The following is a 14,591-nucleotide window of genomic DNA, read 5'->3' on the forward strand; positions in this document are numbered from 1 at the left end:
AGAACTTACCCTTCGTATTCTGTTCTTTGCCCAGCTGCTTCCTTGTTCACCTCTTAGTTCCGCAAAGTTACCGAGTCTCCGGGCACATGTCAGAGTCAGCCAAACATCTTTCTGAGAGAGAGAATGATGACATTGATGAAGCGCTCTGTGAGGATGGACAGGCGGTTATCGATGGTAGGTAGTAGTAAGTGAAAAAAAAATACATCACGCAAAAAGGATTACACACGATCTAAACCAGATGATCACCTCTGGAGGTGTGGGCTGAAAACTTGTACTATATGACCTATCGAGGAAATGTTTATGGATCGCAGGGATTTACTGTTACAAAGCGACTCAGTTTAGGGGGGTTCCGTAGTGAAAGCCTCCGGAAATTTCAATCTACTGGGAATCATTAACATGCACTGACAACGCACAATACACGGGTCTCTGGAATTTCGCCTCCACCGAAATTCAAACGCCGCGGCTGGGATCGAACCCGTGTGTTTCGGGTCGGCAGCTGAGCGCCATAACCACTGAGCAAATGCGGCGGCCTCTGAGGGACACCCCAGCGGCCAAGGTATTCGGCCCAATACTGGAAATATATTGGCAAAGGCCGGTCCTGGCAAGGACCCGAGTGAAACCATCCATTTCCAATGTACTTTTCACTCGGGAATGCACTTGTGAATAATGTAACGTTGCATAGTGCAAGAAACTTCAAAAGGGCGTGTAGTACCTAAAAGGGAAGCTCCACGCCCTGAAACCTGCAGTTCTAGCTCGCCTAGAAGGACGTTCATATGCGTGCAGTACGCAAGGCCCATTCTCAGTCTTCATTGATTCCTGCCCATTCTGAGTCAGGCTATCAACGCTTCCACTTGTGCAAGTGCACCCCGAGTTTTTTGTATCTATCCGTTCAGGTTCTCAAATGAAACATGTTCAATACCTGCCGTGTCTGAAAGAGCAGCTGATGCTGCATCGCGAAGAGGTATGCCGTCACCTACTATATTAGGACAACGAGAAGCCCTGAAGAGTGTTATTCAGTATCCGCGGCTAGGTGTCACCAATTCAATTGATTTATTCGATTACACAAGCCGAGACAAGGCAGCAAGCCATGAAAGAACTACTTCGCGTTTCGTTTATTGCCTTGCGTTGTGTCTCAATATTCTTTCGTTTGCATGTCTATTTGAGTGTTTGAACTTTTTTGCTTCCCTGCATATTCGCTTATGGTTATTATTTTATTTTACTGGATCTGCAATAATCTTGTTTAAGCACAGTGCGGAGCGCCATTGTGGCGCACCGAGTGCAGGGGGCACGCGTCGGCGTACACGTGTGCTTCAAATAGGCTGCATGACGTGGACTCCTCATGTTGCTGATGGCGTGTTTGACCTGAACCGACTCAACTCTTCTAGCGAGCGCGGTAAGTGCGGTCTTAAGTTGGATGCGGAAATGTTCCACAAGGACGTTCATCTGTGGGTGGTACACGGTGGTGCGCAGGCGAGTCGTGCCGAGAATTGGAAGAATCTCAGCAAAGGCAGATGACTCGAACTGTATGTCGAGGCCCCTGATGATTGTAGGAGGACATCCAATAAGGGCCAACCAGGTTGAAAGGAGGAGCAGATGGGGCGGTGGAGGCAGCAATACCGCGGAGTGGTGTAGCTTCTGGCCTGCGGCTGTACCTACGCATGTAACAATGGCTTTGCAAGGTGCAAGTGGTCCGGCTAGATAGATGTGCACCATACCAAGGCCTGCTTCGGGCGGAAAAAAAGAAGTTTTTTAAGCATGAAGTGCTTTTAGCTCCCGTTGTCGGCAGTGTGGTGACGTCACGCCGAGACCGAGAGCCATCATCCGGGCACTGAAATCCACTCCTCCGGGCACTGAATTCCAGTCATCCGGGCTCTGAAACGAGAACATCCGGACACCGTTCGAGACTTAACCAGATTTAACGAGACTCTCTAAGCCCTCCTACTGGACCGGCATGCAAGCGCCGGTTGGTCTCCAAACGAGTCACAAAAAATAACTGCTGCCAGTGCCTTCTCAATGTTTATCAAGATATCAGTCGAGCTGTGCGTTTGATAATGCACGGAATTATAATTTCCGATTTCTAATAACGCGTGCAAAAAGCACATACATGCCACAATATTTAAGCATGAAATGCTTTACGGTGCGGTTCGGGTGTCCACCGCGATGACAGAGAATTACTGCTCCATTTCCTGTCCTCAAAAAACGTTGCGTTCAAAGGGCAAGGCATCGCGCCGAACGGGTGGTGGCGTTCCTACCTTCCTGGAAGGTGCGGCTCGGGTGTCCACCGAGATGGCAGAGAATTACTGCGTAATTTCCTTTCCTCAAAAAGCGTCGCGTTCAAAGGACGAGGCATCACGCCGAATGGGTGGTGGCGTTCCGCGGACTGCCTGGCAGCGCTACAACACGCTGTCGCGTTCCACTCCTAAAGGCCAAGCTTAAGCGTCATTAATTAGCAGTTTATTAGTATTTAGTCATTAATCAGTCATTACACACTAATCAGTAATTTGTCATTACTTCCTCTTGAACTATGTGTGACGTAATCCAGTGGTAACATCACCAGTGTCACATACACAAAGTGGTGCTGAAAACGCTTTCGCCTCTACGCACTTCGGACGGTTTCGAACGCGCTGCATATACATTATTGTCAGGCCTGCGTCTCGTCGTGTCCGCGTGCGCTTCGCATTATGCCCGTAAACATTTCATGCTTACTCTACTCTCGGTTACGGGAGAGGCAGAGCTTTTTCTTTTTTATTCTGACTTCGAGCCGACCCTTTCCCTTTACTTTCCTCTCCAAATTTATTTATTGATGCTTATTATTTTCGAACAATTTTTTAACCTTTACCTATTTGTTTCTTCAATTTTCACTCCAGTCTCCTCAAAGTGTTTCATAATTAGTTCGTTTTCGTAGATTCCTCAATTTTTATGTATGAGCCACTTGAGATAAGCCTGAATGAATTTTTATCCTGTTTGGATCTGGACCAACCCCTGGCCAATCTCCCACCATGGGTATGTGCCATGGCTTCAGAGGCAACAAACAACAACAACCCGAATCCCGAGTCTTTTTTTTTCCACGCACGTCGTAACACTTCCTCTTCATCGCGCGCTCCCATCGTCCAGAGGTGGCGCTCCTGCAGAACATTCTGGGCCGCTGTTGAACTGTTCTGGTCAGGACGAGGAGACGACCGGCAAGTGCATCCTGACTCATCTTGAGGAGCCCCGCATCTTGCACCGGCTGCTGGCGGAAGCCCGGGGCATGCAGATGCCGATCTCGCGGCTTGGGGCAGTGCGGCACGACGTGGCGGGCCTGGTGTTCGGCCACCTGTCGGTGCTGCTCTCTCTTCTGGAGTCCAGGGTGCTCCCAGACCACCGGATGAGCAACGGCTGCCTGGCCTACCCGTACATCGCCCTCCACAACTGGTGCGAGCCGGCCAGGTGCCGTGAGTGCAGTGCGATACGCGTTTAGCTTATTCTCCTCAGGCGTCAGTCGTCCCTTGTGTGAAGTCTTTCACTGACGTGTGTTCATTTCCCTAAGTCCAGTTGCTTCCCTTGCAATGTTTGACAAGGAAGACCAGCCACAGAATGCAAGGGCTGCTGACGCCATACAGAGGGCGGCAAGCACTGATGCCGGCTTCATCAACAACAAAAAAGTGAGCTTGGAATGGAGCCTCGACGACATCGATATTGGAAGACCCTTAGGCAAAGGAAAGTTCGGAAACGGATGCTTTGCGTGAGAGAAGAAAAGAAAATACGCCATTGCCCTGAAGGTTATGTTCAAATCCCAGTTGAAGAGCAACAACGTTGAGCACCACCTTCGACGACGGATCGATATTCAGCCACACCTGAGGCATCCTCATATCTTGAGGCTATATGGCTACTTCCACGGTGAGACTGGGGTCCATCTTATTTTGGAATACGCGCCCAAAGGAGCGCTATAGAAGGAGCTCAACACTGCAAAGGTGTTTGATGACAAGAAATCGGCTACTTACATCAACCAAGTTTCCAAGGCTCTCCAGTACTGCCACGGCAAGAAAGTCATACACCGTGACATAAAACTAGAGAATATTCTGATCGGTTCAACGGTGTGCTGAAGATAGCAGGCTTTGGCTGGTCCGTTCATGCTCTGTCCTCAAGGCGTTAAACCCTGTGCGGTACTATGGATTGCTGGCGACAAGAAATAGTTAAGAACAGCGTCTACGAGAACAAAGTGGATCTCTCGGCTGTGGGTGTCGTGATCTATCAGTACCTTGTCGGAAATCCTCTTTTTGAGTCCAGCACCGCAAACACTACCTATGACAGGATCCGACGTGTGGACCTGCAGTCCCCTGTTCATGTCTACGATGATGCCAAGAATCTCATTATTCTAACCAGCCGGCAAACTGTGTTAGCCTTGTTTCACCGCAGTGCGGAGCGCCATTGTGGCCCACCGCGTGGCAGGCGTCAGGATTCTGATAGGCTGAGAAACGAGGACCTCTGACGCTCATCGTGGCCTGATAACTTTTGCGAAAAAATTTGATGCGTTGCTTTGCAAATGTGAGTTTTTGCGCCCATGCCCAAGGACTATTCTAAGATTTTAACATTGTCTTTGTGCATAAAGGCCGATGTTGCCGCTTTCTCGCTTCGAGAGCAAGAATTTTAGTTTCATTCCAAGTTTTGGACATAGAATCGGGCGCCAGATGTTGTCTTTTATTTATTTATTTTTTATTTATAGATACTGCGATCTTGTACAGATCATAGCAGGGTGGGACAAAACAAAATACAAGCATATAAACACACACAAATTCACAACATTTACAGGCACTTTTCAAACAGAAGTAAATAATTTTGATTAACAGTCTCGTTATTAAGTTTATTCCAATCAGTAATTGTCCTCGGAAAAAAAGAATATTTAAAGCAGTTATTTCGCGCGTTCAAAGGGGTGATTGTTAGTGCATGCCTTTGTCTCGTGTTATAACCTGAGGAGTAAGAAAAATAATTAGAGGTATCAACTTTATAATGTGCTTTTATAAGCTGGAAAAAAAACTTTAATCGACAAACACGATTGCGCTCATTGACGGGGGGTAACCCACTTCGCCTCACGAGCTCACTTATAGATGCACGACCATATGAGTTAAAAACAAATCTAGCCACTTTATGCTGTATTCGCTCTAATTTCTGAATGTTTGTTAACGTGAAAGGGTCCGAAATGATTACGGCATATTCTAGTAATGGACGGATGAGAGAATTGTAGGCCAATAGACGAACACTAGATGGGGATGACTTTAGGGAGCGCCTCAGGAAAAATAGCTTCCGCATTGAGTTTGCTACTACAGCGTCTATGTGTTTTGACCACGAAAGGTTGTTAGTAATCCATAGGCCCAAATATTTATACTCTGTCACTTCTAATAATGATATGCTGTTAGTACCGTACACATAATGAAGAGGCATTTTCTTGTTTGTAATTTTCATGAACACGGTTTTTTCAAAATTAATGCACATCTGCCATTTGTTGCACCACGCAACCACTTTTGCTAGGTCATTATTTAGACGCACCTGGTCGTCAACTGAAGACACCACTTGATACAGGATACAGTCATCCGCGTACAGCCTCACGCGAACTGAAAGATCTGCCAAAATGTCATTAATAAACAAAAGAAATAAGAGTGGTCCCAAAACAGATCCCTGGGGGACGCCAGACATAACCCGGACACTGCTAGAAGAAATATTGTTCAGAGTGACGAACTGACATCTGTTCGAGAGATAAGCTTTAATCCATGCAAGTATCCTGTCATTTTTAATGTAATAACTTAATTTATGAATTAGTTTGTTATGTGACACCTTATCGATTGCTTTACGGAAATCCATGAATATTGCGTCTGTTTGTTTTCCCTGGTTAATCGACTGAGCAAAGTCATGCACAGTTTCAACTAACTGTGTTGAAACTGCCGCGAATTATAAATGCCTTACGTACCAATGGCGCTAAGGTGATGCTATATAAAGTGTATTTATTGTTTTCCTTCTCTTATTGATTGTTTACAATTCTCAGATTATTAACAAGTATTTAAGTAATTTTGCACTTTGTACGTTCGCTATCTCCCATGTCGAGGGGACTAGGGTTCAATTCAAGTGAAAAAAACAGATTGTTTTTTGTCTGAGCGTGCCTACATCTCTACGATGTCAATAAAATTGAAATGTCAGTAAAAATGGAATTAACAAAAAGGTCCTTCAGATTGCTGACATTACTTCAGTGCCAAATGGGCTACAGCAGGTGAGCATGCAGCCTGCCCATGGCCTTGAAATGTCTCTTGTAAAACGTTTTTACAGGAAACCAGGTTTGAAATCTACTTAAATCTTCTGCACTTAAGGACAAACAACTTGTAAGCACTAGTTGAACCTGATCATAACACTCGAGCAATTGATGCACTGTAGTTGTGTCGAAACTGAGTGTGTCAGGCTGTAGCTTCTTCGGGTGTGTCACCCACACTTCGCGCACTTTTAAGCGTGAGAAGCTCCCAGACACCCTTAGAGCGTGTAGGGGTAGCGGTCTCGGACTCGAAGGAGATGCCCTCGACTCAGCGTGGCAAACTCAGCGGAGACCAGCTACCAAGTGACAAGAGGTTTTTGGGCGTTCGGTGCCCAGCTTTCGCTGGTCGCAAGCCAGAGAATGGGTCGGAGCCAAAGGTTCACAAAGAAAACAAAGTTTATACAGCAAAGAGACGATACAGAGGATTTCACAATCACTAGTACAAACATATACAAAGTGATTATCAAAACAATGCAACTCGTGCAAAGTTAAACTCGAGAGAGAATACAATACAATGGCAATATTGCACCTAAAGTGCTCTAACACAAGAGAGAAAGATAGACAAACAAAACACAATTTGTTCACCGGGCACTGCGGCAGTCCGACGACCAGAGTTCCACGACGATGCCGTCCCGCAGACTGGCGAACGTTGCCTCGTTGGTCCGATGCTGGCCGAGTGGTGTTTTCCCGGGGAGTCGAACGGGCGCGCTCGATGAAGCTTAAACGGCGGTCCGGACTGACTTAATAGCGGTCAACGCCTTCTTTTATAGGCTCGCTTCCACGTCTGTTTGTTCTACGCGCCAGAGTAGGCGCGCACATACACTCAGCATCTCCCGTGTAGTTTCCCTTCCTTTCTCTCGCCGGCCGCGCGTCCTCATTGGTTAGTCAGGAGTCGTTTCGCGAAGGTTCCAGCGTGTTCTAGCGTGGCGCCGTCGTGGCGGCGTAGCCGACGTCGGAGTGCAGAGGAGGGGGACATGTCTTAGCACACGCAAGGCTTCCCCCTCTTCCCCCCGTCAGCTGTAGAAGCAACTCGGATGTTCTAGAGAAATCTTCGGCGTGGATGACTCATCCCCTCGGCGCACGCCGTGTCGGTGAGCGGTGGTGGAGGGGAGAGAGAGCACACGCACACAGGTTAGGCGCTCCGCGGGGGTTTCCTCCTCTCCCGTTCGTCTCGTGCCGGCGAGACGCGTCCGCGCGGCGCTGTTTTTCTTTGTTTGCTTCAAAAATGCGCCGAATTTTGTGACAGGGTGTGCCTCACTAGAATGTGGCAGGCTCAGTGACGGCTGGGTTTTGTTGTTTTAGACATCAGCATCAGGACTACAGTGGTGCCGAACATATCGGAAGGACGACAAACGACTCATGTTTCAGTTGCGCCACATTTTCCATCGCTCGTGAGTGAGCTGTGGAGAATTCGCCCTTGGACGGGGAGTAGGCTGCTTGAAGCTTATATTTAGGGGCAGTAATTTCTGCGGGCGTGGCATTTACAGTTATCGCAGCATGTGCGAAAAAAGATGTGCGCAGGGATAGCGATCTGGGCCCGCTCCTTCGTTCTCTTTAAAGGAAAGATCAGCGCTAGAAACAAGGATAAGTGCGTGCTTGTCGTCGGTAACACTGTCCTTTCTCGTTGCGCCAGTTTTCCTTATGAAGTTGTTTGCGTTTGTGTGCCACTGATCACTGCCTGCTGTACTAGCAATCAGTGGTTGTGCCAGAAACGTAGTCTTACATTCTTTTCTTATCAGTGTTTGTCGCACTACCTGTGTATTTTGTGACGCTTTTTGCGTCCCATCGGACCGTGATGAGAGCCCTCAGTGTTGGTGTTTTTTATGAACGTACAGACTTGTTGAAATGATCGCACTAGACACAAATACATTTTACAAGAGGGGGGCGGTGTGGTTGTTGCTGATCTCAGTAGAGGCAGGGACACGGCAATGTGGTATTAGAGGAGATGTTTCTCGTTCTACTTTAAATGTAGCGTTCATGGTTTCACTTTGTTTTTAGGAAAATGCTTCTACGAGTAAACATTAAAACATATGGAAGATCTGGTAGAAAAGCTGTTTGCGACATCGTGCATGAAATTAGACTTAGTTTGATGCACATATGTAATAAATATTGTAACAGGCGATCTAACGTAATTTTGTTGACTGCTTCGTGAGAACGACAATAAAACAGCCTGCTGTGGTATGTGGTAGGCAACAAGAGCAATTTGCGAGCAATGACACATCCTGTACCCAGATGTATACCTTGTCTTGTGATTCTAGGAGCAGACAACTAATTGCGCTGGGGATAGTGTGGGCACGTTGCGAGCAAGACCGGGGACATCGAGTGTGCAGTCCTAGTTTTAAATTCCCTGAGCATTTCTTCCGGCACCTTGTTCAACTTCATTGTCTTCGAAAGGAACTTGCCGCACTAACTACTGTTCGCAACTGCGGGTGAAGCTTTGTTTTAACGAACTTTGGGAAGGCTCCGTCCATGCAACTCGATTTCACTCGTGGATGAAGAGACTACGACCACATCTTGCCTTGACGACAACCTGGCAATGGCTCTTTGGAAGGAATTTTTTCATGCGCGATAAAAGAGAAGATCTTCCACCGTAGATTACGGTCATACGAACAGCTAACACGAACACGACGTTGTCACGCTTCAAAAATAGCTGAGGTCTTCGAATTTCTGTGAAGTTATAACAGGACAGATATTGCAAGGCTCCAGCCACTGGAGGGCTTCAGTTGACATCTCAGTTCGACGACCAAGCCAAGAAAGGCTCGATTAGGCCACTCCATCGAGGTCACTTTCGAACGATGTCACGAATGACTAATAAAATCAGGTACGAACCCTGTTGAAAGGGCGAACCCGTGCTGGCGCTGCGTCCTTGCTTACCAATAGACTTAAGCTTGCACGCGTCAGGGGCTGGGTTCGATCCCGAGTGCCGCCGGGTACTCACCGGTGTTCAAATGGCTCCATGGATTCCCCCTGTCGGTTGCTTGGCTTTCCTGGGGAGAAGTAGTTGGGAAGAGGGTCCTGGACCAGACAGTGGCATCGACAGCTCAGTGACTCGGTTCGCCGTCAAACAACTAAAATGCGCCATGTGCGGTCCAGCTCACTTCTGGCCCTTTTTTTGATAGGGAGGGCGTTTGTGTGTGCGTGCGCATGCGCATGCCTGTGTGTGTGTTTGTGCGCTGGTGTGCGTCTGCGTGTGTGTGCGTGCGTGTGCGCATGCCAGTGTGTGGGTTTGTGCGCTGGTGTGCGTCTGCGTGTGTGTGCGTGCGCGTTCCTGAATGTCACAAATCACACAAAATCAATATGTAATTAACACAACATATCCGAAATGTAATTTTATCACCGACTTTATTCCTTAAGAGTTCTCGTCGCGCAGTGAGGGTGCCACCTTGTGCTGCCCGTGTTTCCCTTCCTGTGACTCCGATCATCCTTTTGGATCGCTCCCCATCGCCGGTTGTTGCGCAAGTGGTCCGAGTAGATAGATGTGGACCATACAAAAAGCGCGCGCCGGGTGGAAGAAAAGAATTTGTTTTTTTTTATTCTGATCTAGAAACGACCCTTTCGCTTTACTTTTCTCTCAAATTTATTTAGTTATGCTTAATTTTAAACATTTTAACTTCCCCCATTCTGTTTTCTTCATTTTCATTCCAATCTCCTTAAAACCCCCCAAAATTCGTTGTTCTGTTTTCGAGATTCTCCTGTTGTTATTTATGAGCCGCTTTAGACAAACCTGAATCAATTTTTATCCACTTGGTATCTGCATTAAACCCTGGCCAATCCACTACCATGATTATGTGCCACCCCTCAGAGGCATCAACAACAACAAGAACCCGAAGGCCGAGCCTTTTTTCCACGCACTTCGTGACGCTTCCTCTTCATCGCGTTCTCCCATCGTCCAGAGGTGGCGCTGCTACAGAACATTCTGGGCCGCTGCTTGACTGCTCTGGTCAGGACGAGTAGAGGACCGGCACGCGCATCCTGACTCATCTTGAGGAGCCCCGCATCTTGCACCGGCTGCTGGCGGAAGCCCGGGGCATGCAGATGCCCATCTCAGTGCTGGTGGCAGTGTGGCGCAACGCTGCGGGCCTGGTGTTCGGCCACCTGTCGGTGCTGCTCTCCCTGCTGCAGTCCGGTGTGCACCCAGACCACCGGTTGAGCGACGGCGGCCTTGCCTACCCGTACACCGCCCTCCATAACTTCGAGTTTGGGACACCCTTACGCAAAGGAAAGTTCGGAAACGTATACCTGGTGCGAGAGAAGAAAAGTAAATACGTCACGGCATTGAAGCATACGTACAAGTTCCACTTGAAGAGCAAGAATGGTGAGCACCAGCTTCGAAGAGAGATCGAGATTCGGTCACACGTCAGTCATCCTCAAATCCTGAGGCTGTATGGTTACTTCCACGATGAGATTTGGGTTTATCTTATTTTAGACTTCGCACCAAAAAGAGACCTATGCAAAGAGCTCACCAAAGCAAGGATATTTCACAGCAAAAAATTCACGACTTACATCCACCAAGTTTGCAAGGCACTCCAGCACTGCCACTGCAAGAAAGTCATAGACGGTGACATAAAACCAGAGAATATCCTGATAGCTTACAATGGTGTGCTCAAGATAGCAGACTATGGCTGGTCCGCCTGTGCTCCGTCCTCATGGAGGGAAGCCTTCTGCGGTGCAAAGTATTACTTGCCACCCAAAATGGTTGAGGTCAGCGTCTACGGCGAGAAAGTTGATCTCTGGGCTCTAAGTGTTCAAATGTATGAATTCCTTGTTGGAAAGCCTCGTTTTGAGTCGAGCTGCGCTGAAACTACCTATGACAGGTTCCGATGTCTGGACCTAGAGTTCCCTGCTCATGTCTTGGATGATGCCAAGGATCTCATTTCTAGGCTGCTGCGGAAGGAAACGAAAGAAAGGGCAAGCCTAGAGGAAGTGATGTCACACCCAAGGATCACAAAGAATGTAGTGTCGTGCCTCACAGAGGAACCTTTTTAGAGGACTTGTACGTGTGCGATTGCCTACGAGACTCCTCCAAGCTGTATCCGCCTGGGAAGTAGGCATGTGGCACGAGGAGGCAAGGAATTTAAAAGGAATATTCTAAGTCAAAAAGAAGGATTCCTTGAAGACGAATCTGTATGAGACAAAGTGCATTTTGGCTTCGTTTCAATTGCGGCCACTCGTCGACGATAAATATCGAAAGCACTATGTTTGTAATTGATACGTTTGTAATTTTAAACATAATCTGTATTCAATTGTTCACTAACCTTTCAGCACGATGTATGCAACCATGCTTTGGGAGCGTGCACTGGAATATACTTCGATATTTAAAATGATCCAAAGGGCCAAAACACTTGGAGACCTTCTTTACCCCATTCTTTATGAACAAAGTGCGGTAGCCGTAGGTTGCTTGCTATGCTCTCTACAATAAGTGTCTAATGTTATTGCATTTTTCCAGCGAAAACTCGAAACAGATCGCATACATGAGTGCGTTGCATTGGATTATCATATTGGATTTACTAATCCAGCCACTCAAATGCAGCTTAATTCACTGATTAAACAGATTTGAACAGCAACTGCACGGCAAAAACTTGTTAGCACTACATTACCCCTGATCGGAAAACAAAACTTGAGCAATTGATGCACTGTATTTCTGAGGGAACTTCATGCGTCATATTGTAGCTTCGGCTAGAATGTGGCAGACTCAGTAACATCTGGGTTTAGCCGTTTTCGACATCGGCTTCCGGACTACAATGGTGCCGAACATAGCGGTAGTGCGAGAAACGTTCCCATGTATCAGTTGTGTCCCATTTTCCGCGGCCGGTCAGTGAGCTGTGGAGAATTTGCCCTCGGAGGGGTGGTGGGCTGCCTCGCGGTGGCTCAGTGGTTATGGTGCTCGGCTGCTGACCCAAAAGACGCGGGTTCGATCCCGGCCGCGGCGGCTAGAATTTCTTTGAAGGAGAAATTCTAGAGGCCCGTGTACTGAGCGATGTCAGTGCACGTTAAAGAACCCCAGGTGGTCGAAATTTCCGGAGCCTTTCACTACGGCGTCTCTCATAGCCTGAGTCGCTTTGTGACGTTAGACCCCATGAACCAAACCAAACCAACCATCTAGGAACGCCTACGCCACTCTTGTTACGGCGGATTTTCACCTCCCAGTCAGGCGACATGTTTTCTTTGGAGCACGCCTTCCACGAAGAGACGTGCAATACGTCTTCTTTCATCCTCGGGAACGCGAGGCGGCATCGTTGAAACACACGCACCATCAATTGTGGTTTCAAGAGCAATGAATGGCGAACAGGAATTGTGGGTCGCAATAACAGCGTATCAGTGCTCATGTGATCAGTCGAAACGAAATGCTTGCTAGGCCGGCAACGCGTAGTGTAAGATAACATTTATTCAGAGAAGGTCGCGCAAAGGTCCACCGGAGCTCCATCCAGCATCGCCGCAGCTGAAGCAGACGCACAGCGATGGCATCACAGCGATTAGGCGGTTATAACAAGCGTCAAGTGCGCATTACAGGGAAGCAAGCGATCAGACATGCCTGGTAGCAAAGGAAGGACAGGCATGCGCAACGAATTACTGTGGTGCGGAAGTGCGGCGAGCCTCGACATCAGGCGCGGTTGCGGCAGATAGCGCTGCAAGGCAGTTTTGCGTCGCTCAGCCACGCGCTGAACGTCCCGCAATATTTTGCTGCTTACAGTACATATGTAAAAAATTCTGTGGCATGCTATGTAAAGTAATTTTGTTTACGGCAGCGTGAGAAGGGCAATAAAACACCGTGCTGTGGTGTGCGGTAGGTAATAACAACAATTCGCGAGCAATGACGCCTCCTGTACACAGATGTATACCCTCTCTGGTGATTCTAGGAGCATCGACTAATTGAATGTGGATAGTGTGCGCACTTTGCGAGCAAGACAGGGGACATCGAGTGTGCAGTGCTAGTTCAAAAGGCGCTCGCAGCACTGACTGCCGGTCGCAACTACGGATGAAGCTTTGGGAAGGCTCCGTCCATGCAACTCAATTTCACTCATCGAAAAAGTGACTACGACCACATATCGCCTTGACCACGACCCGGCAATGGCTCTCTTGAAGGAGTTCTTCCATCCGCGATAAAATAGAAGACCTTCCATCGTAGATTACAGTCATACGAACAGTTAACACGAACACGACGTTGCCAAGCTTCAAAAATAGCTGAGGTCTTTGAATTTATGTGAAGCTATAACATGACAGATATTGCAAGGCTCCAGCCACTGGAAGGCTTCAGATGACATCTCAGTTCGACGAGCAAGCCAAAGGCTTCAGTAGCCCAGTCAGTCAAGGTCACTTTCGAGCGACGTCACGAATAACTATTAAACCCCGCAGAAAGTGCGAACCCGTGCTGGCGCTGCGTCCTTGCTGGCCAGTAGACTTAAGCTTGCACGCGAGCGGTGCTGGGTTCGATCCCAAGTGCCCTCGTGTACTCACCGGTGTTCAAATGGCTCCAAGATTTCCCCCTGTCGGTTGCTCGGCTTTCCTGGGGAGATGTTGTTGGGAAGAGCGTACTGGACTAGACAGTTGCGTAAACAGCTCAGTGATTCGATTCTCCGTCGAACAACTTAATTCCGCCGTGTGCGGTCCAGCCCACTTCTGGTCATTTTTATTGCAAAAGCAATGCTACGCTCATGAACGGCCTTTCGCGTAGCGGCGGCTGGTAGCCACGTTTGACCTTTAGAATTACCTCGGACGTCATACCAGGGTGAGAGATGGGCTACCAAGTCGAGTCGTCGCGCAGCGGTGGCCGGTAGCCACGCATGACATTTAGAATGGCCTATGACGTCTTGCCATGCCTAGTGACGTCCTAGCGTGACGTCATACAAAGGTGAGAGAAGGGCTCCAAGTCGAGTCGTCGAGCAGCGGCGGCCGGCAGCCACGCGTGACATTGAGAAGGACCTCTGACGTCATGCCATGCCTAGTGACGTCATAGCGTGACGTCATATCAGGGTGAGAGATGGGCTACCAAGTCGAGTCGTTGCGCAGCGGCGGCCGGTAGCTATGCGTGACTAGTAGATCGCTTATGAGCCAATGAAGTGTGTGTCTGTGTTTATGCGTCTCTGCTCGGGGTGGCGTGTATATGTGCGTGTGTGTGTGTGCGCGCGTGTCTGTGTGTGAGTGTTTGTGCGCGGGTATGCGCATCCGTGTGTGTGCGTGCGCGTTGCTAATGTGTGCGCGACGACTGGTGTGTGCGTGCATGTGTGTGTGCGGGCGTGCCTCTGTGTTTGTGTGTGTGCGCGCGTGTGTGTTCATGCGCGTGCCTGAGTGGGTGTGTGCGGGAAACTTTGTATGT

General features: G+C 48.5%; 2 pseudogenes; both read left to right on the forward strand.

Annotated features, from left to right (window-relative positions):
* The first annotated feature begins 3,548 nt into the window (after positions 1 to 3,548).
* Positions 3,549 to 4,471, forward strand: LOC149355764 (aurora kinase A pseudogene; annotated as a pseudogene).
* Positions 4,472 to 10,306: 5,835 nt separating this feature from the next.
* LOC149355765 (aurora kinase C pseudogene) lies at positions 10,307 to 11,263 on the forward strand (annotated as a pseudogene).
* Positions 11,264 to 14,591: the final 3,328 nt, after the last annotated feature.

This window comes from Amblyomma mixtum, chromosome 3, assembly GCF_055824585.1.
Source record: "Amblyomma mixtum isolate Tamu chromosome 3, ASM5582458v1, whole genome shotgun sequence".
Lineage (NCBI taxonomy): Eukaryota > Metazoa > Arthropoda > Arachnida > Ixodida > Ixodidae > Amblyomma > Amblyomma mixtum.